General features: G+C 40.8%; 1 protein-coding gene across 6 annotated transcripts in view; it reads right to left on the reverse strand.

The window, feature by feature from the left end:
• Window positions 1-20645, reverse strand: part of BACH2 (BTB domain and CNC homolog 2) — a 361400-nt gene that overhangs the window by 150084 nt on the left and 190671 nt on the right. For 2 of the 6 annotated variants that reach the window (XM_025862674.2, XM_025862697.2), the window contains one exon: window positions 585-733. The exons of the other annotated variants lie outside the window; for them this stretch is intronic. The gene's annotated coding sequence lies outside the window, so the exon portion shown is untranslated. The remainder of the gene's footprint in view (window positions 1-584; window positions 734-20645) is intronic. 6 annotated transcript variants of the gene reach the window in all.

A 20645-nucleotide genomic window follows, 5' to 3' on the forward strand; every position in this document is an offset into this window, starting at 1 on the left:
CTGCTACTATTGACTCTAAAGTTGGCACAGAATAACGGCATCTACTTGGCTGGACTTTCAAATGTGACGGTGCTGAGAGGACCTTAAAACTCTCTTTTCTTGAGAGATGAGTCAATATATTCAGTAAAGCACTAAATAGCTTACTTTAGTGGCATTTCATACTGAATATTTAATACATTTTTCTCCCTTTGTCGCTCATCCTTTCAGTTACACTGGAATTAAAGCAGTGATTCTCAAAGTGGAGTCCCCGGACCACCTGCCTCAGTATCACCTGGAAACTTGTTAGCACAGCACCTTCCCAACCTGCCCCAGGTTTGCGGAATCAGAAATTCTGGGCATGAGGCCCAGCAAGCTGTCCTTTAACAAGCACTCCAGGTGATTCTGATGCAAGTTAAAGATCCACTGAATTAAGGAGCCTCCAATATGCAGATTCTAATCCCTGCTCCCTTCCTTGATTAGAATTTTCAAGATACTTTGTTAAAAGAAACGTAACCCATGCGGGTTTAGGCTACTTGCTATTATCACCTAAGAAAATTCTTACCATTGTTTGGTTTGAGGAAAGAGAAACCTTGGTCAAAACTTACATGTAATTTTTCCAGGCTCTGTGCTGGCTTCGAGTCTTAGGATGCAGGGAACTGGGCGAAGGGAGAGATGAGAAGGCTACAGCAATCCATTCAGGCATGGACCCCAAAGCTTTGCAGAGTAACCTTGTGACAGGTCAGTGAGTGTCCACCTGAATGGGGCGGAAGAGCTGTCCATTAGCAGAGTAAACCTTGCGCCTTAAGGTTTCTCCCTCCCTCCTGCCATCCTGCTAACCATAAACAGAATATGATAAAATAGCCCATAGGATTAATGCCTGGGCTCAACCCTATTCCGTGAGTATTTCCTGAAGGTGAGCATCCCTAACTGGGGGTCTCTTTTGAACCCAAAAGCAGTTTGGAGATGGGTCAATGTCCAACCTCGTGAATGTTTTTCTTTCAAAAAACCAAAGCACCTTGGCTTAAGAGACACGTGTACCTGCAGTACCAGGAAGATGCAGGAAGCTAATGATAAATTCAGGAATTCTGACTGAAATGAGACGATTCTCTGATGCCTTAAATGTTTATTTTTAGTACTTTTTTCCGATGATAAATTGATACATGCTTATTGTAGAACATTTGGAAAATATGGAAAAGCATAAAGAAAAAGTACCAAGAAACAGACTTAGTTGTTGAGAATAAACCGGGGAGGGGGGGTTGGCGGCGAGATGGGTGAAATAGGTGAAGAGGGTTAAGGAGTGCACTATTGCGATGAGCGTCGGCGATGTATGGAATTGTTTTTTTTTTAAAGATTTTTTATTTATTTGAGAGAGAGAATGAGATAGAGAGAGAGAGCATGAGAGGGGGGGAGGGTCAGAGGGAGAAGCAGACTCCCCGCTGAGCAGGGAGCCCGACGCGGGACTTGATCCCGGGACTCCAGGATCATGACCTGAGCCGAAGGCAGTCGCCCAACCGACTGAGCCACCCAGGCGCCCGATGTATGGAATTGTTGAATCACTATATTGTACACCTGAAACTAAGATAACATTGCATGTTAACTAACTGGAATTTAAATAAAATTTAAAAAAAGAAAAAAGATTAACTATAACCTCGGCACTGAAAAATCACCAATGATATTTTGTTGTATAGTTCCACAACCCCTTAACTGAAACTCCTGAGCTTCAGAATGTTTCAGAATTCAGAATTGTTTGGATTTTAAAACTATTTTGGTGCAACAACCATTTATCACATAATATTCCATCAGGGTCTGGAGCAGCCATATTTCATAATATTTCTGCAGCAAAACAGATGCATATTCTTATTAAATTGGATAAAACAGAATCTCACATTAGTTCCGGCCAGGTATTTCTACCAGAGAAATTACAGAAAAACCCCTTTTGATTTTGGAATGCTTTTGGATTCAGAATTGGGAATAAAGAGTGTGGACCAGTATTCTTTTCAGATACACAAAAATACTCAGAGTTTTCTCTTTTTTTTTCATTTTTTAAAAAGATTTTATTTATTTGAGAGAGCGAGAGAGCACAAGCAAGGAGAGAGGCAGAGGCTGAAGGAGAGTGAGAAGGGGGCTCCCTGCAGAGCAGGACCCTGGGATCATGACCTGAGCCGAAGGCAGACGCTTAACCGACTGAGCCACCCAGGTGCCCGAAGAATTTTGTTTCTATTTTTCATTCAATGTTAAACGACTGTGAGCATTTCCCCAAGTTATTAAAAACACTTCAAAAATATGTTTTTCAATGGCTATGTAATATTATATCCCCCAAAAAAGTTTTATGTAATGATTTCATTTTGGGAACTATAGTTTTTGTTGTTGTTAATGCAAATAACACTGTGAGGGACATATTTGAATATCACATGGTCTGAATTTCTGAATACTATCTTAGGTATATCCTAGAAAAAGAATTATTGGGTCAACTGGTTTGATCTTTAAGGGTCTTGATGATTTCCCAGAAAAGCTATACCAATTTACACTCCTAACAGCATGAGTGCCTGGTTAATTTGTTTAATTATCCACATTATCATAGGCATGGAAAAAATACACTTGTATCTCAGACATTGTAACAAAGCTCTAATCAATGATAATCATACTTAGGAGATTTTATTTTTGTTTTTCTTACACAGAAGACAGTGAACAGCTCACTGTCTGTCACATAACAAGAGAGAATGGGATTAATATGAGTTTACCATCAAGTGGAACCTCATTAAAGCAGACTGAATCAGATCTGAGCAATGGAGCAGTTGTCACTCGTCCATGGGGTCTTAACTTGGAAAAAGGTATGGGGGTGGGTATGGAAATAATTCACACATCATCATGGGAAGACAAATGATCAGATGCTATTTATTTGTGGGCTGATAAATTCTGTTTCTAGGCTACTGAGGACTTGTGTTTCTCTTCCTTTTGGTGTTTTTGTATTTCTTGGACATTTTGCTGCTACTCAGCATGGCCATTAGGGAGAAGAAAGAGATGTGAAGACAAAATCAAATCAGACAAGCTCATAATAATGAGTGCTAACCCTTATGAGTGCTTACGATGTGTCAACTCTGGTCCTGGGTTTGTTGTGTGCGTTCTCTCATTTACTGTGGAGTGCACTGGTTTAAAAACTGGCAGCTGCAAAGTTTGTAAGTATGTGCTCACTCATCAGTCACCCTTCTACCCTAGTAAGTATGGAGGAATTAGAAGTTTGGAGTTTCAAAGACCTATTCAAGCCTAGGGTCTTATTACCATGACTCCAAGTCTGGTTATAAACCACAAACTTAACCTTTATGTTTTTTTGATCAGCACCCCCTACAGCATCTACACAACGCAGGGGGCGGAAATGACATAAATAAAATCCAAGAAAACTCTAGATAATAATAAACACTTTGAAGGTCCTATATGTACAGGAGGGAGGCCATATCTCTTAGAGTATGATAGGAGTCTGCTCTGTAACACAAAACAGGGTACATGCAGAGAAGACACGAAGATACACACATAATATATATTTCAAAAAACAAACACACAAACACATTCTTCCCAGATGTGACTATAAATTGGTAACGATAACGTCAGGACTTACAACCTCAAGTTTCTTTCCATTTATAGCTTTGTCTAATAATTTTTCTTTCTCTTTTCCCTTTATATTTATTTAAACTTATAGGATAATTGGTGTAGAGAATGCCATCATTTTTATATGCTAGTAAGAGAAAACTGAAGAGACACTTCTTTATTATATAGAATGAAAATAACATCACTCTTTTCCTTATCTATAACTCAATTTCTCCATAGTAGAATGTAGTATATTCTATAATATGGCTGAGGTTCAGAGAGAGAAACAAAGAAACACACACAAGAAATCCCATTTTATTTTGGGAGTGTGTCAAGTTGATCTTCCCAATAATCTTATCTTAGTAAGGGATGTTTCTATCAAAATGATCAAAAGACCAAAAGACAAAAGATGTATCAAGAAGTGAATCATTTCCTTCACTGTGGCATCTCTTTATAATTTAAATAACATTCTCCTGACAGGTAGGTGTCAAGTGAGTAGAATGGCTCCTACATGATTTTTCTTTGCCACAATCATATATGTAGCTAATTTTCTAAGTATACTAGGACTATAGGATGTGAAAAATAAAAGCAGTAATAGAGGAAATGACCCCTCAAAGAACATACTTTGTTTTTCAAAAATGCCTAATTGCTTAGGGGAAAATACAAAAAATAAAATAAGCCACCTACTAATAACAGAAATGATTACAAGAAGCTCTTTATATACTCAAACTGCACAACTAACATTTCTAAAGCTAATTACAAATTTGGATTCTCTCATTTTAAAAATACACTTCGAAGCAGCCCACTTCTGTTTTAATGCTGAACCAAAGTCTGTGCAACTGGCACATTATCAAAGTAAAAAAAAAAATGCGTCGTTTGAACAAAGTTACCACTTTCAATGTCACTAAATCTTGAACTGCAAAATACCACAAGCTAAAAACTAGTAATACCATGTGGTTATGTTATCTTACATTTACAAAAGAATTTATAGTTTCCCAAACCCTAAGAGACTGAGACCTCTGTTATCACAGCAGCTTTGTTATCTTGGGGAGGTCATTCGCTGCCTCCGAGCCTAACACCTCTCACAGGTTCTTGGGAGGATGAAATGAGAATGTATACAAAAGGGTTTTTGCAAACTATAAGACAGATGTAAAATGTGGGGTATCATTATTCTTTTTACTAGCAACTCTCTGAGGCATAAAGCTATTAATCCTCATTTCATAGCTAAGGAAACTGACAACAGGAAGATGTAGCAAAAAAAAAAAAAAAAAAAGTACCAAGTTAGGAGATTCAAGTTTTATCTCTAAATTGGCCACAAACTGGCCGGGTGACTCTCTGTGACTTGTTCCTTCAGTAAAATGAATGGGTAGGATGAGATGATTTTAAGGTCTTCTTGAAGCCAATGGTTCTGTGATTTGGGACTCAGCCATGGTGGTGATAAGGCCTCCCTTAGAAAAAGTCTTTGGGAGCAGTCCCTCCTGGAGGCTAAGTGCAGCACCCATCAATCTGAGGCCTCCAGTGCTGGGGTAGGGGTTCCCTGAGCAGTCTCCCAGCCCCCAGGATGGGACTGGCATTAGCTGACTCATTTTGCTGGATTAAGGGGAGGGTGGAGGACACTAGCTGAATGGCCAGGGCCTCTGGGCCACAGGAAGTAGGTACTGGAGGAGCCTGAAACATCAGCTCTTTATTAATTGGTACAGATATTTCACATACTAACTGGTATAGTCAAGTAAGTCTGTATCACCATAATGTCAGTCTTGCTAACAGCCCCACTGTTGTTTGGCTTTCAGTTTCAAAGAGATAGCCAGCCCCCTCTGTGGGCCACCCACCTTCCTTGACTGAATTCCTACAGTGTTGGGGAGAGAGACGTGAAAGGGCTACATTTGGATCATGAGTACACACCATGGTCACACGGGAATTTCACTTTAAAAAGATTGGAGCCACCGACTTAGGTCTCTACTAATGATATTCTACCAGCACTAATACAACTTTCTGTGATGATGAAAATGTTCAGTATGTGTGCTGTCCAATATGGCAGCCACCAGCCACATATGGGTATTGAGTACTTAATACTCAATAAGTGCAACTGGGCAACGGAGGAACTGATTTTTAATTTTAATGTATTTAAATTCAATTTAAATAGCCACACATGGTTACTGGTTACCTTATTGGACATTGCAGCTCTAGGCCGCCTTACATACTAGTTTTCTTGTACATACTTCAGACCCCAGAAGCCCCCTGGCCAACACCCATTCAGGAAGTTTTTACTGGCCTTCTCCTGGGTGCTGGGAACCATTTAAGTGTCTTAAAACAATGGTGAATGAGAGCAATGGACACTTCCTGCCCTCATGGTGTTTCTCAGCTAGATTGACTTCTGAAGACCTCACAAAGCCTTGAAGTGGTTCACAGGACTGTGCTTAGGAAAAGGTGGGTGAGTAGATATGGTAATGCTACACTAAGCATGAAAGCACAGCTTTTTCATTTCTTCATAGTTACTGTTAGAGAAGCTGGGGAAAGTTTAAAAAGAGATAGTTGAATGATTACTATTCATTCACTTACAAGTAAAGTAACATATCCCAGATATGGGAAATTATCTGTAAGTATTTCCCTCTTGCACAAACATAGATTTACTTAAGAGAAAAAGTCAGAGGGACCTGCATTCTTAAGCCCAAGAAAAAGTAAATGGTATTTAATTACAGCAACAATCATAAAAGTACAAGTGGATCTCGAGCTGCAAGCAGCAGGCAAGGGAACATTTATACCAATTAGCAGTGAAATGATCAGGTTTTCTAGAAGGTACCTCTTGTATAAGTGAGGCTGATTGCATCTTTGTCTCTACAATTCAACTTCTAGCAAAGATTTTCTTAGTGGTTTTAATGGGATGTGATGAGCAAAACCTTGTTTGCTTTTCCCCAGGAAACTACAGGTGGAGGTATTTTTATCTACATCGCAAACCTAACACTAACAACATAAATTCTAAGAAACATAAAACTGGTTTGGTTTAATGCTTTTCCAATTTCCAAAACTGCCTCCCCTGTCCTTCTGTTGTCAATTCTTCCCTATCCTCACCACCTCTTCTCACCTTACTGAAACTTAGAGTGATACAAAGAGAACAAAACAAAACATTGAGAATTGGTTTATGTTAAGGTTCTTGTTTGAACCTGAATCCAGGTTTGCCTAAATTTAAAAGGACAAGGGACATCATACTCTGGGATACAGGGTTTTTAAGTTAATTCTCTCCACTGTATTATCACTTGAGGCAAAATACTCACTGAGCAAAACAAGTGGGTTTTGCTCAGTATCCCAGCAGGGCTGTACTTGGATGATACCATTGAGCCAACCTGATCTCCCAGCCTTAAAATGCCACTCTGGTCCCCTGCCCCAAGTTGGACTACTGATTTTGGGGGCTAATAAAGGACTCTAACACATCTATACACACACCCACAGGCACATTCCCATCACTTTTTCTCTCTGGATTGAGTAGAAAGATAAATTACAGTGCTGGGAAAACAAAGCAAAAAGAGTTCAAAACTTAGTTCCAAAAGTACAAAATGCATTTAGAGACTATCACCTGTAGAAAAGGTCAAATCTCAAATGTTCCACTGGCCCCATGCTACATAAAATACTACTAAAAATTTGGTGACAGCTTTAGCAATAAACATGTAAACTGAGAGTGGCCCTGGCATCCTTATTCATACTCAGAAACACTAAATAGAGCAGTCACACACCATTTTATGGCCAGAAGGGCTTTAAAAAGAAAGGGGTTAATTTTTTGGAAACTACAGAGATGAATTTTTAAAAACTACATTTCAAGCAATTTAAATAGTCACTTGTATATGGCAGAAGACCTTTGAATCATAGATCTTGTGGCTTTTGTGTTTTGCTCTACTGGCATGGTAAGGTGATGCAAGGAAATGTGCTTTTTTTTTTTTTTTTTTTACTACAACACAGAAAGACGCAGCCATTTCAGACAGGATGGAGAAAATTAAGATGAAAATGTCTCTGAAAGTTTCCACTTACACATTTCAGGTGCTGGGACCAAGTTATTCTGGTTGGAGAACGAAAGCTAGAAAATTCACTTCTTTGATATTCAACATGTTTATCTTCCCAAAATATCGTGGTTTGTCCAGATGTTTACCTCTCTTATAAGAAGATGGTGCTATTTCAGAACCACTTGCCATTGACAATTCAGAAAAGAAAAAGCCAAAAAGAAAACGAGTGTTGAAAATACACAACCTGAAATACTTTGGGGGTTTCTGTAGGCTTTATATTTAAAAAAAAATACTGGCCTGTATTTACACATAATCGTAACAGTAAGTTCCATTTGCTGAAAATTTCTGTGCTGGGAACTACGCTAGGAATTTTACAGGTATTATTAGCTCGTCTGCCAGATGAGAGAACCATGATGAATGAGAGAACCATGGCTCAGAGAGGGTAAATGCCTTGGCTAAGGTCACACTGCTGGAGAGGAGATGACATGCAATCTGGATCCATGTCTGCCTGACTCTAAAGTCAACCCCTTTCCTAAGCAACACTACCATCCACTATAATTTGGGGCGACTACATCCCTCTTCCCAAAGGAAACATGATCAATCTTCCACGGGCTACCAGTAAAATGTCAAAGTAACCTGACAAAGCTGCGGGTCCTACAGCAATTTGATTATTTGTATAAAAAGAATTAATTAACTTGTTAGTACTAAAACGATTATATTTTACACATTAAAATTAAATTAGAATTAATTAGACTTAAATAATTTTTTTCTATTGCAGTTTCTTTAAATAAAAGTACTACCGGGTAGCTTATTAAAAAATGACCCAGATCATTCTCTAAAGGTGAATTAAAGCACAGGATACCTGTCCTTAGTCATGGGACACGGCAGTGAAAACACCACATGAGGTATCTCACTCTGGGTCTCAATCTCAGAAGAGCATCACTATTCTGGGCAATGCCCGAAGCAGGCTCTGATGTGCCATTTAGGGTTCAAGTACCATATTTTCCATCCTTATGTCAAAGATCATCCATGAAATCACACAGTCAATGACTAAGTTCATCTGCAAGAATGCAGATGTGTATGCCTGTTGGGGCTTCCTGTCAACTTAGTGAAGGGCAGTCTCTTGAGAACTTGGATGGGCCAACAGTGTCTTGACTTCTCCCAGGTTCTATACTTGGTCTAGGCTATTTGCTTCCTTCCCCTTATCTGAGAACTTCAGCTCTGCCTGTGCTCATTTATCAGCCAGAAAAACCTGCAAAGTCCTACCCCTTTTGGGAACTGCAAGTTCCTGTTGCCCTCACCTGTCAGGGGCAGGTGCCCCTTGACTTCCAAGCTGCACAGGTGTGGGTGCCAAGCGAGTCTCACACAAGGCAAGGTGTTGGTGGGCTGTCCTCAAGCGAGGCTGGCAAGGTCCACATAGAGCTCACTGCAGGTCTGAGGGCTGCAAAAAGTTTGGCCAAGGACCCTGAAGACAGGTGAGGCATATGTTGTTCAACAGGGGCATGAAAAACCATTTTAGGAAAAGGCAATATCATTGAACCACTTGTTCCAGCTAAAAAACTAAGAGTTAGAATAGATTTCTTAGCTTTTCCTCTCTCCCTTCCTAACATTTAATCCATTAGCAAGTGCTATTGATTCTACCTTCAACTTCTATCTCCAGTCTGTCTACCCCTCTCCATCTCTACTCCCGTAAGGCACCATCATTTCTCACCTGGTCCACTGCTATTGTCATGGTAACTGGCTTCTGTGTTTTTAGTTTCCGCTTGGCACTGAAAGTCCCCAGGATCACCCCAGGTTGGATGACTTGCTGGGAGGACTCACGAGACTCAGCACATAGTTGTACCTACGCTTGGATTTATTCCAGCCAGATCTCATCTGCTTTCAGCTCAGCAGGGGTTGACTGGAGACTCTGGCCACACACCTGCCTGCACCGTCCCCCCCGGCTGCCATCTGCACCCTCAAAATCCTCTTCTTCCCCTACATGGGCTGTGTTTCCTGCTGCTCTTTCCTCACAGGACAAACTCAGCTTCTCTCTCTGGATCTTCAGTCTCTACGTTCCTGCCACCATCGGCCTCGTGTAAAAATCAATTGTGCTGAATCTTGCTGTGGTCATACACCCTTCAGTGAATCTGGGGCTGTGGCTCTGAATCCCACGGTACCCACTGCCACACGGCACGCTCAGAGCCAACTCCAGTCTTGCTGCAGTGTAGGCACTGCACCCATCCTGACGCCCACAGCCAGGCTCCTCACCCCAGCCCTCTGTCTTGGGCCACCTCAATCCTCTCTCCTTCTCATTCCCCTTTCTAAGCTTACGATGATTCTTTGCAGGCTGAGGAAAAGAAAAAAAATAGGGAGCTGAGGAGAGCGAAAGTCAGAAGTGGCAGAAGCTGCTGTGTGTAAACGCAGGGGACAGCGGTTGTCCCGATGGATCTGACCTATTTTTGTTTCACAAAGCATGGATCAGCAGGCTAAAAGAACCCTGGAGATCACGGAATTCCACCTCCTCCTTTTTTTAAAAATTTTATTATGTTATGTTAATTACATACATTACATCCTTAGTTTTTAATGTAGTGTTCCATGATTCATTGTTTGTGCATAACACCCAGTGCTCCGTGCAGTACATGCCCTCTTTAATACCCATCACTAGGCTAACCCCTCCCCCCACCCTCTCCCTTCTAGAACCCTCAGTTTGTTTCTCAGAGTCCATAGTCTCTCATCCACCTCCTCCTTCTACTGATGAGGAAACTGTGGTGTGAGGAGAGCATGGGAAGGGGAAAGCAGCATTTAGGGAGGGCTTATCATCTGCGTTGGATACAAGTCTCAGGTCCCACGGCTGGCGAGTGAGGCGCAGGGTTGGAACCATATGCTTTTGCCTATTACTTACACACTAATATCACACAGAGGAAAGGGCTTATACTTAACATATAAAGATACTTGGAATTCCCATCTCAAAAGGTAAATGGTTTTCCTTCTGTATCATCCAATATGTGTTTTTAGTGCAATAAGACATACAAAACATAAAAGTTACATTTTAATCATCTTGAAGTGTACAGTTCAGTGGAATTAAGTACATTAATTTTGCTGTGCAACCATCACTTTGACTCATCCAATACATTTTTAAGAGTATTTTCTGGGGCGCCTGGGTGGCTCAGTCGGTTAAGCGTCCAACTCATCTCAGCTCAGGTCTCGATCTCAGGGTTGTGAGTTCAAGCCCTGAGTTGGTCTCCACTCTGGGCGTGGAGACTACTTAAAAAAAAAATCTTGTTTTCTGCATAGTAAATTCAAAATGAGATTCAAGAATGCCCCCCCCCCAAAAGAAGGAAAAGACAGAAAATAAACTTTGGGGGTTACATTTCATCTAACAAAACCTTTCACATATAGTAGGTTCTCTGTGACATATTCTCCATTATTCTCCCAGTCTTGAAACCAGAACTCCGAGAATGCTGGTCGCCGGGTGAAAAGGTAGCCTTTGTTTTCTTGAGGTTCTATACTAGTTGTATCTGCTTACAAAAATGTTATGCAACCCAGGAAATCACAGCCTTCCATGCCTCCTCCATAAAAGGACAAGTAAAACAGTATTTCTTGGAAAGACAGGCATTTACCAACGTGCTGCATCTAGATGGAGCTGTCTCTGCTGCTCCAGTCTGTTTCTAAGCAGGGTTTAAAAGTGTTGGCACAGAGCACAAAGAACGTCCCTCAGCTATGCAGCATTTAGTTCAATTCCACAATATATTTAGCAAAATTTCTTTTTTTTTTCCTTCCTTTCTTGGTTTAATGACCTCAAATGTACCAACATCCTGTCTTACCTAATCCCCTAACAAGTTCTATCAAATGCCAGGACAGACTCAGACAGCACTGCAGGCAGTGAGATCATTCACTAAGAATTCATTTTTATTCCAAAAATTAGGAGTGCCAGACCATTTCACACAATCTACCACACAGCCAGAAAATTAGCCTGGCACTTTCAGAGAACATCTAAACTAATTTTTTAAAACCTCCTCCTGCCACAGGTCCTTTAACAACCCAATGACTTTCTCCCCAGAGAAAGATGCATACACACAACGTATTTCCACATTCTGGGAGGGGTTCCAGGAGTCCCCTATGAATCCAGACCCTAGGTTCATTTCTGCTAGAAATGAACTCTAAAAGAGTTCACTTTGTCTACAGCCTCAGTACTGGGTCCCTAGAGCATCCCAGGGTGACCTCCTTTGGTAACAGTTTAGACTCGAGGTGAAAAGGACTTTTATTTTGGCTTCAGAAACATTCCCACCTGGCTTCTGGTTAAACTCACCATCGACATGGCTACGTCTCTCACCAAGTCAGCTGACTGCTCTGGGGACACTCTTTTCTCTCAGTGGTCCATGAGAGCCTGCTCTACCCTCATGTTCCTGGGTTCTGTTTCCTTTTGCTGTCATGGATCCTGCTGTCCCCTTTCTCTCCCTGTCACTTTCTTTGTTGGCCCTCTGGGGCACTCTTATAACGAAAAAAAATAGACCTGTTTTCTTTACCATAAAAGTAACAATCTCCATTTTGTATTTAATTCCTTTGCTTTTTCTCCAAAAGAATCCTTCAGCCTTTCATCCCTTCCGCCCCTGGGAACAACCAGCCCAGCATGCTGAGCAGCAGTCCCTGTGGTCTCTGTCCAGCCGGGGAAAGGGCTTCTCCACCAGGAGCAGTGTGGTGCAAAAGGATGACAGTGAGCCTGAAGTCAGACAGATCCGAGTCCAATCCCAACTAGCTGGCTGACTGACTTTGGCCACTAATTTAAATAAAGGCTCAGTTTCCCAATAGAAAATAATAGGGATGAAAACTAACTTGTAAGGCTTTTTTTTTTTTTTTAAAGAATGATTAAATGAGCTGATATAGACACAGTTCCTGAGACACAAAATATGCCTGGCAGACGGTGGTTCAAATCCCCCCCTCAACTCTTCATTTATGGGGTTCAGCATACATTCTGCATTTTAGAAGCAACCCCAGCTTCTTTCTATTAGGTAGCTGGGACACATATGCTTGGAGTCTTAGGTATCTTTTTAACAAATTTATTGAAATATATTTCATATACCATGAAATCCACCGTTTTAAAGTGCATAAGTCAATGACTTTTAGTACATTTATGGAGTTGTGCAACCATTGCTACTGTCTAATTTCAGAATATTTCACCACCCCTAAAAGAAACCCCACCCTCATTGGTGGTTATTCTTCATTTCCCCCTTCCCCTCAGCCCTTGGCAACCACTTACCAACTTTCTCTTTGGATTTGCTTATTCTGCACATTTCATGTAAATGGAATCAGTTACTATGTGGCTTTTTTCCTACCTGGCTTCTTTTACTTAGTGCAATGTTTTCAAAGTTCATCCACATTGTCGTATGTGTCAGTATTTCCTTTTTATGGCTGAATAATAATCCACTGCAAATATATATCCTATTGTTTATCCGTTTATCAGTTAGCGGACATTTGAGTTGTTTTCATTTTGGGTTATTATGAATAATGCTGGTAAGAGCACTCAACTATAGTTGGATATAGGTGGACATATGTTTTCAATTCTCTTGGATATATATACCTGGCAGAGGAATTACTGTGTGATGACTAATTTTATGGACCAATTTGGCTAGGCAATGGTACCCAATATTAAGTCAAACATATTTTAATATTGCCGTGAAGGTATTTTTTAGATGAGATTAATATTTAAATCACTAGATTTGAGTAAAGCAGATCATCTTCCCATAATGTGAGTGGGCCTTATCTAATCAGTTGAAGGCCTTAAGAAAAAAAAAACTCTGATCTCTCCCAAGGAAGAGGGAATTCTGACAGCTGACTGCCTTTAGACTTGCTCTGCAACATCAGCTCTTCCCTAGGTCTTCAGCCTGCCAGCCTACCTGCAGACTTTGGACTTTCCAGTCTCCACAATTATGAGACAATTCTTTAAAATAAATCTCTCTCTCTCTCTACACACACACACACACACAATCCTCTTGGTTCTGCTTCTCTGGAGAACCCTGACCAATACACTGGGTCATGTGGTAACTCTATATTTAACATTTTGAGGAACTACCAAACTGTTTTTCAAAATGGCTGCACCATGTTCCAATCCCACCAGCAATGCACAACAGTGGTTTGGGTTTCTCCACATTCCCACCAACACTTATTACTATCTTTTTGTCTTTAGCCATCCTAGTGGGGGTAAAGTGGCATCTCACTGTGGTTTTGATTTGCATTTCCCCAGTGAGTAATGGTTTTGAGTGTGTTTTCATGAATTTGTTGGCCATTTGTGTTTGTTGGAGAAATGCCAATTTTAATGCTTTGCCCATTATTTAATTGGGTCATATGTGTTTTGAATGTTGCATTGTAAGAAGTGTTTATATATTCTGGGGGCGGAGCAAGACGGCAGAGGAGTAGGAGACCTGGATTTAGTCTGGTCTCAGGAATTCAGCTGAATAGGGATCAAACCATTCTGAACACCTACGAACTCAACAGGAGATCGAAGAAAAGAATAGCCGCAACTCTCTGAACAGAAAAGTGACCACTTTCTGGAAGGTAGGACGTGCGGAGAAGTGAATCCGAGGTGATATTCGGGAGGATAGACGGTGGGGGAGGGGGCCTCGGTTGGCCGCTTCTGGCAAGTGATAGAGCCGGGGAGCACAAAATCGGAACTTTTAGAAGTCAGCTCCACTGAGGGACATCACTCCAGTGGCAAAGCGGGAGTGGAACCCTCGCGGGACAGTGTGGTCTCAGGACCCTCGGGGTCACAGAAAGACCGGGGGAGCCTGAGTGTGGCAGAGCTCCCAGGTATCGGAGCGGGGAAGCCGGCTGCAGAGCCGGAGCTGATGAGCAGGCTCTCAGCTCGGGGTTGCCATAAACTGTGATAGGCGAAACAGTCGGGCCACTGCTCCTCCAGCAGGGATCCAACAAGCGGCAGATCCGGGGAGACTCCCCTTCCTCCCCTGCGAGGAGCGGCGAGGGAGTGCACTGCAGGGATCTGCTGGGTTTGGAGACTCCACACCGAGTCGGGTGCCAGAGATAGAAACGCTTGGTCACAGGCTGGGTGAGCACGGAGTGCGGCCGGAGAACGGGGAGACAGGAGTGATTGACTGCTTTCCTCTGGAGGCGCACTGAGGAGCGGGGCCCGAGTTCTCGGCTCCTCCGGGGCAGAGATTAGGAGGCTGCCATTTTCACTCTCGTCCTCCAAAGCTGTACTGAAAGCTTGCAGGAAACAAGCTCCCAAGAGCAAACCCGAGCAGATTGCTTAGCCCGGATGGGCAAGGGCGGGGCAATTCCGCCTCTGGCAAAGGCATTTGGGAACCACGGCAACAGGCCCCTCCCCCAGAAGATCAGCACGAACACCCAGCCAAGACCAAGTTTACCGATCAATGAGAAAGGCAGAACTCCAGCGCTAGAGGAACACTGCACATAGAATTCACGGCTTTTTTTACCATGATTCTTTAGTCTTTCAAAGTTAATTTTTTTTAACTTTTTTTTTGAATTTTTTTTCCCTTTTTCAATCAACATATTAACAATCCCTTTTTTAAAAAAACACTTTTATTTTTCATTTTTAGAGTCATATTCTATCCCTTCATAGTAGTTGCCCTTATATTTGGCATATATATATAAGTTGTTCTCTCTTTAAAATTTTGAGATACATTTTCTTCTAACAGATCAAAATATACCCTAAATCTCTAGTGTATGGCTTTGTTCTAGTCTCCTGCCTGATCACATTCTCTCCCCTTTTTCTTTCTTTTATTTTTTTAAATCCTCTTCTTTTTTAAAACTTATCAATTCCTTTTATAAAATTTTTTATAATTTTCATCGTTACAGTCATATTCCATCCCTTCATCGTATCAACCCTTATTTTGTACATATATAAGTCTTTCTTTCTTTAAAATTTTGGGAGGCACTTTCTTCTAACAAACCAAAATACACCCAAAATCTAGTGTGTGGCACTGATCTATGCACCAGCCTGATCATATTCTGTTTTTTTGTTTTGTTATTTTTTTATCTTTATCTTTTTCTTCTCTTTCTTTTTTCTTTCTTTCCCTTTATTTTCCCCTGGTTTCAGGTCTTTTCTGATTTGTTTAGAGTATATTTTCTGCGGACGTTGTTAACCTGTTAGCATTTTGTTCTCTCATTCATCTATTCTTCTCTGGACAAAATGACAAGATGGAAAAAATCACCTCAACAAAAAGAACAAGAGGTAGTACCATCTGCCAGGGACCTACTCAATACAGACATTAGTACAATGTCAGACCTAGAGTTCAGAATCATGATTTTAAAGGTACTAGGCTGGGCTTGAAAGAAGCATGGAAGTTATTAGAGAACCCCTTTCTGGAGAAAAAGAACTAAAATCTAACCAAGTCGAAATCAAAAAGGCTATTCATGAGGTGCAATCAAAAATGGGGGCACTAACTGCTAGGATAAATGAGGCAGAAGAGAGAATCAGCATTATAGAATACCAAATGATGGAAAATAAAGAAGCTGAGAAAAAGAGAGATAAAAACTACTGGATCATGAGGGCAGAATTCGAGAGATAAGCAATACCATTAAGATGAAACAACATTAGAATAATTGGGATCCCAGAAGAAGAAGAAAGAGAGGGGCAGAAGGTATATTGGAGCAAATTATAGCAGAGAACTTCCCTAATGTGGGGAAGGAAACAGGCATCAAAATTCAGGGGGCACAGAGAACCCCTCTCAAAATCCATAAAAATAGGTCAACACCCTGACATCTAAGGGTGAAACTTACGAGTCTCAGAGACAAAGAGAAAATCCTGAAAGCAGCTTGGGAGAAGAGACATGTAACCTATAATGGTAGAAACATTAGATTGGCAACAGACCTATCCACAGAGACCTGGTAGGCCAGAAAGGATTGGCATGATATATTCAGAGCCCTAAATGAGAAAAATAAGCAGCCAAGAATACTATACCCAGCTAGGCTGTCATTGAAAATAGAAGGAGAGATAAAAATCTTCCAGGACAAACAAAAACTAAAGGAATTTGCAAACACGAAACCAGCCCTACAAGAAATATTGAAAGGGGTCCTCTAAGCAAAGAGAGCACCTAAAAGCCGCATAGACCAGAAAGGAATACAGACAATATACAGTAACAGTCACCTTACAGGCAATATAATGGCACTAAATTCATATCTTTCAATAGTTACCCTGAATGTAAATGGGCTAAATGTCCCAATCAAAAGACACAGGCTATCAGATTGGATTAAAAAACAAGACCCATCAATATGCTGTCTGCAAGAGACTCATTTTAGATCCAAAGACACCCCCAGATTGAAAGTGAGGGGGTGCAAAACCATTTACCATGCTAATGGACACCAAAAGAAAGCTGGGGTGGCAATCCTTATATCAGATAAACTAGATTTTAAACCAAAGACTGTAATAAGAGATGAGGAAGGACACTACATCCTACTTAAAGGGTCTATCCAACAAGAAGATCTAACAATTGTAAATATCTATGCACCTAACATGGGAGCAGCCAATTATATAAGACAATTAATAACAAAAGCAAAGAAACACATTGACAACAATACAATAATAGTGGGGGACTTTAACACCCCCCTGACTGAAATGGACAGATCATCTAAGCAAAAGATCAACAAGGAAATAAAGACTTTAAATGAAACACTGGACCAAATGGACTTAACAGACATATTCAGAACATTCCATCCCAAAGCAACAGAATACACATTCTTCTCTAGTGTGCATGGAACATTCTCCAGAATTGATCACATCCTAGGTCACAAATCAGGTCTCAACCGGTACCAAAAGATTGGGATTATTCCCTGCATATTTTCAGACCACAATGCTTTGAAACTAGAACTCAATCACAAGAGGAAAGTCAGAAAGAACTCAAATACATGGAGGCTAAAGAGCATCCTACTAAAGAATGAATGGGTCAACGAGGAAATTAAAGAAGAATTTAAAAAATTCATGGAAACCAATGAAAATGAAAACACAACTGTTCAAAATCTTTGGGATCCAGCAAAGGCAGTCCTAAGAGGAAAGCATATAGCAATACAAGCCTTTCTCAAGAAACAAGAAAGGTCTCAAATACACAACCTAACCCTACACCTAAAGGAGCTAGAGAAAAAATAGCAAATACAGCCTAAACCCAGCAGGAGAAGAGAAATAATAAAGATCAGAGCAGAAATCAATGAAATAGAAACCAAAAGAACAGTAGAACAGATCAATGAAACTAGGAGCTGGTGCTTTGAAAGAATTAACAAGATTGATAAACCCCTGGCCAGACTTATCAAAGAGAAAAATGACCCAAATCAACAAAATCATGAATGAAAGAGGAGAGATCACAACCAACACCAAAGAAATACAAACAAGTATAAGAACATATTATGAGCAACTATATGCCAGCAAATTAGATAACCTGGAAGAAATGGATGCATTCCTAGAGATGTATCAACTACCCAAATTGAACCAGGAAGAAACAGAAAACCTGACCTATAACCACCAAGGAAATTGAAGCAGTCATCAAAAATCTCCCAACAAACAAAAGTCCAGGGCCATATGGTTTCCCAGGGGAATTCTACCAAACATTTAAAGAAGAATTAATACCTATTCTCCTGAAACTGTTCCAAAAAACAGAAATGGAAGGAAAACTTCCAAACTCGTTTTATGAGGCCACCATTACCTTGATCCCCAAACCAGACAAAGACCCCATCGAAAAGAATTACAGACCAATATCCTTGGTGAACATGGATGCAAAAATTCTCACCAAAATACTAGCCAATAGGATCCAACAGTACATTAAAAGGATTATTCACCATGACCAAGTGGGATTTATCCCTGGGCTGCAAGGTGGGTTCAACATCCACAAATCAATCAACGTGATACAATACATTAACAAAAGAAAGAACAAGAATCATATGATCCTCTCAATAGATGCAGAGAAAGCATTTGACAAAGTACAGCATCCTTTCTTGATCAAAACTCTCCAGAGTATAGGGATAGAGGGTACATACCTCAATATCATAAAAGCCATCTATGAAAAACCCACAGCGAATATCATTCTCAATGGGGAAAACCTGAGAGCTTTCCCCCTAAAGTCAGGAACGCAGCAGGGATGTCCACTATCACCACTGCTATTCATCATAGTATTAGAAGTCCTAGCCACAGCAATCAGACAACAAAAAGAAATCAAAGGCATCCAAATTGGCAAAGAAGAAGTCAAACTCTCACTGTTTGCAGATGATATGATACTTTATGTGGAAAACCCAAAAGACTCTACCCCAAAACTGCTAGGACTCATACAGGAATTCAGTAAAGTGGCAGGATATAAAATCAATACACAGAAATCAGTGGCATTCCTATACACCAACAAAAAGACAGAAGAGAGGGAAATTAAGGAGTTGATCCCATTTACAATTGCACCCCAAACCATAAGATACCTAGGAATAAATCTAACCAAAGAGGCAAAGGATCTGTACTCAGAAAACTATAAAATGCTCATGAAAGAAATGGAGGAAGACACAAAGAAATGGAAAAACGTTCCATGCTCATGGATTGGAAGAACAAATATTGTGAAGATGTCAATGCTACCTAGAGCAATCTACACATTCAATGCAATCCCCATCAAAATACCATCCACTTTTTTCAAAGAAATGGAACAATAATCCTAAAATTTGTATGGAACCAGAAAAGACCCCGAATAGCCAGAGGAATGTTGAAAAAGAAAAGCAAAGCTGGCGGCATCACAATTCCAGACTTCCAGCTCTATTACAAAGCTGTCATCATCAAGACAGTACGGTACTGGCACAAAAACAGACACATAGATCAATGGAACAGAATAGAGAGCCCAGAAATGGACCCTCAACTCTATGGTCAACTAATCTTTGACAAAGCAGGAAAGAATGTCCAATGGAAAAAAAGATAGTGTCTTCAACAAATGGTGTTGGGAAAATGACAGCCACATGCAGAAGAATGAATCTGGACCATTTCCTTACACCACACACAAAAATAGACTCCAAATGGTTGAAAGACCTAAACGTGAGACAGGAGTCCATCAAAATCCTAAAGGAGAACACAGGTAGCAACCTCTTCGACCTCAGCCGCAGCAACTTCTTCCTAGAAACATTGCCAAAGGCAAGGGAAGCAAGGGCAAAAATGAACTATTGGGATTTCATCAAGATAAAAAGCTTTTGCACAGCAAAAGAAACAGTTCACAAAACCAAAAGACAACCAACAGAATGGGAGAAGATATTTGCAAATGACATATCAGATAAAGGGCCAGTATCCAAAATCTATAAAGAACTTACCAAACTCAACACCCAAAGAACAAATAATCCAATCAAGAAATGGGCAGAAGACATGAACAGACATTTTTCCAAAGAAGACATCCAAATGGCCAACAGACACATGAAAAAGTGCTCAACATCGCTCGGCATCAGGGAAATCCAAATCAAAACCTCAATGAGATACCACCTCACACCAGTCAGAATGGCTAAAATTAACAAGTTAGGAAATGACAGATGTTGGCAGGGATGCGGAGAAAGGGGAATCCTCCTACACTGTTGGTGGGAATGCAAGCTGGTGCAACCAGTCTGGAAAACAGTACGGAGGTTCCTCAAAAAGTTGAAAATAGAGCTACCATATGATCCAGCAATTGCAATACTGGGTATTTACCACAAAGATACAAATATAGGGATCCGAAGGGGTACATGCACCCTGATGTTTATAGCAGCAATGTCCACAATAGCCAAACTGTGGAAAGAGCCAAGATGTCCATCGACAGATGAATGGATAAAGAAGATATGATATATATATACAATGGAATATTATGCAGCCATCAAAAAGAATGAGATCTTGCCATTTGCAACGATGTGGATGGAACTGGAGGGTGTTATGCTGAGTGAAATAAGTCAATCAGAGAAAGACATGTATCATATGATCTCACTGATATGAGGAATTCTTAATCTCAGGAAACAAACTGAGGGTTGCTGGAGTGGTGGGGGGTGGGAGGGATGGGGTGGCTGGGTGATAGACATTGGGGAGGGTATGTGCTATGGTGAGCGCTGTGAATTGTGCAAGACTGTTGAATCACAGATCTGTACCTCTGAAACAAATAATGCAATATG

The sequence above is a fragment of the Callorhinus ursinus genome, unplaced genomic scaffold (genome assembly GCF_003265705.2).
Source record: "Callorhinus ursinus isolate GAN/ISIS: 27379988/994484 unplaced genomic scaffold, GSC_fseal_2.0 scaffold6, whole genome shotgun sequence".
Taxonomy (NCBI): Eukaryota; Metazoa; Chordata; class Mammalia; order Carnivora; family Otariidae; genus Callorhinus; species Callorhinus ursinus.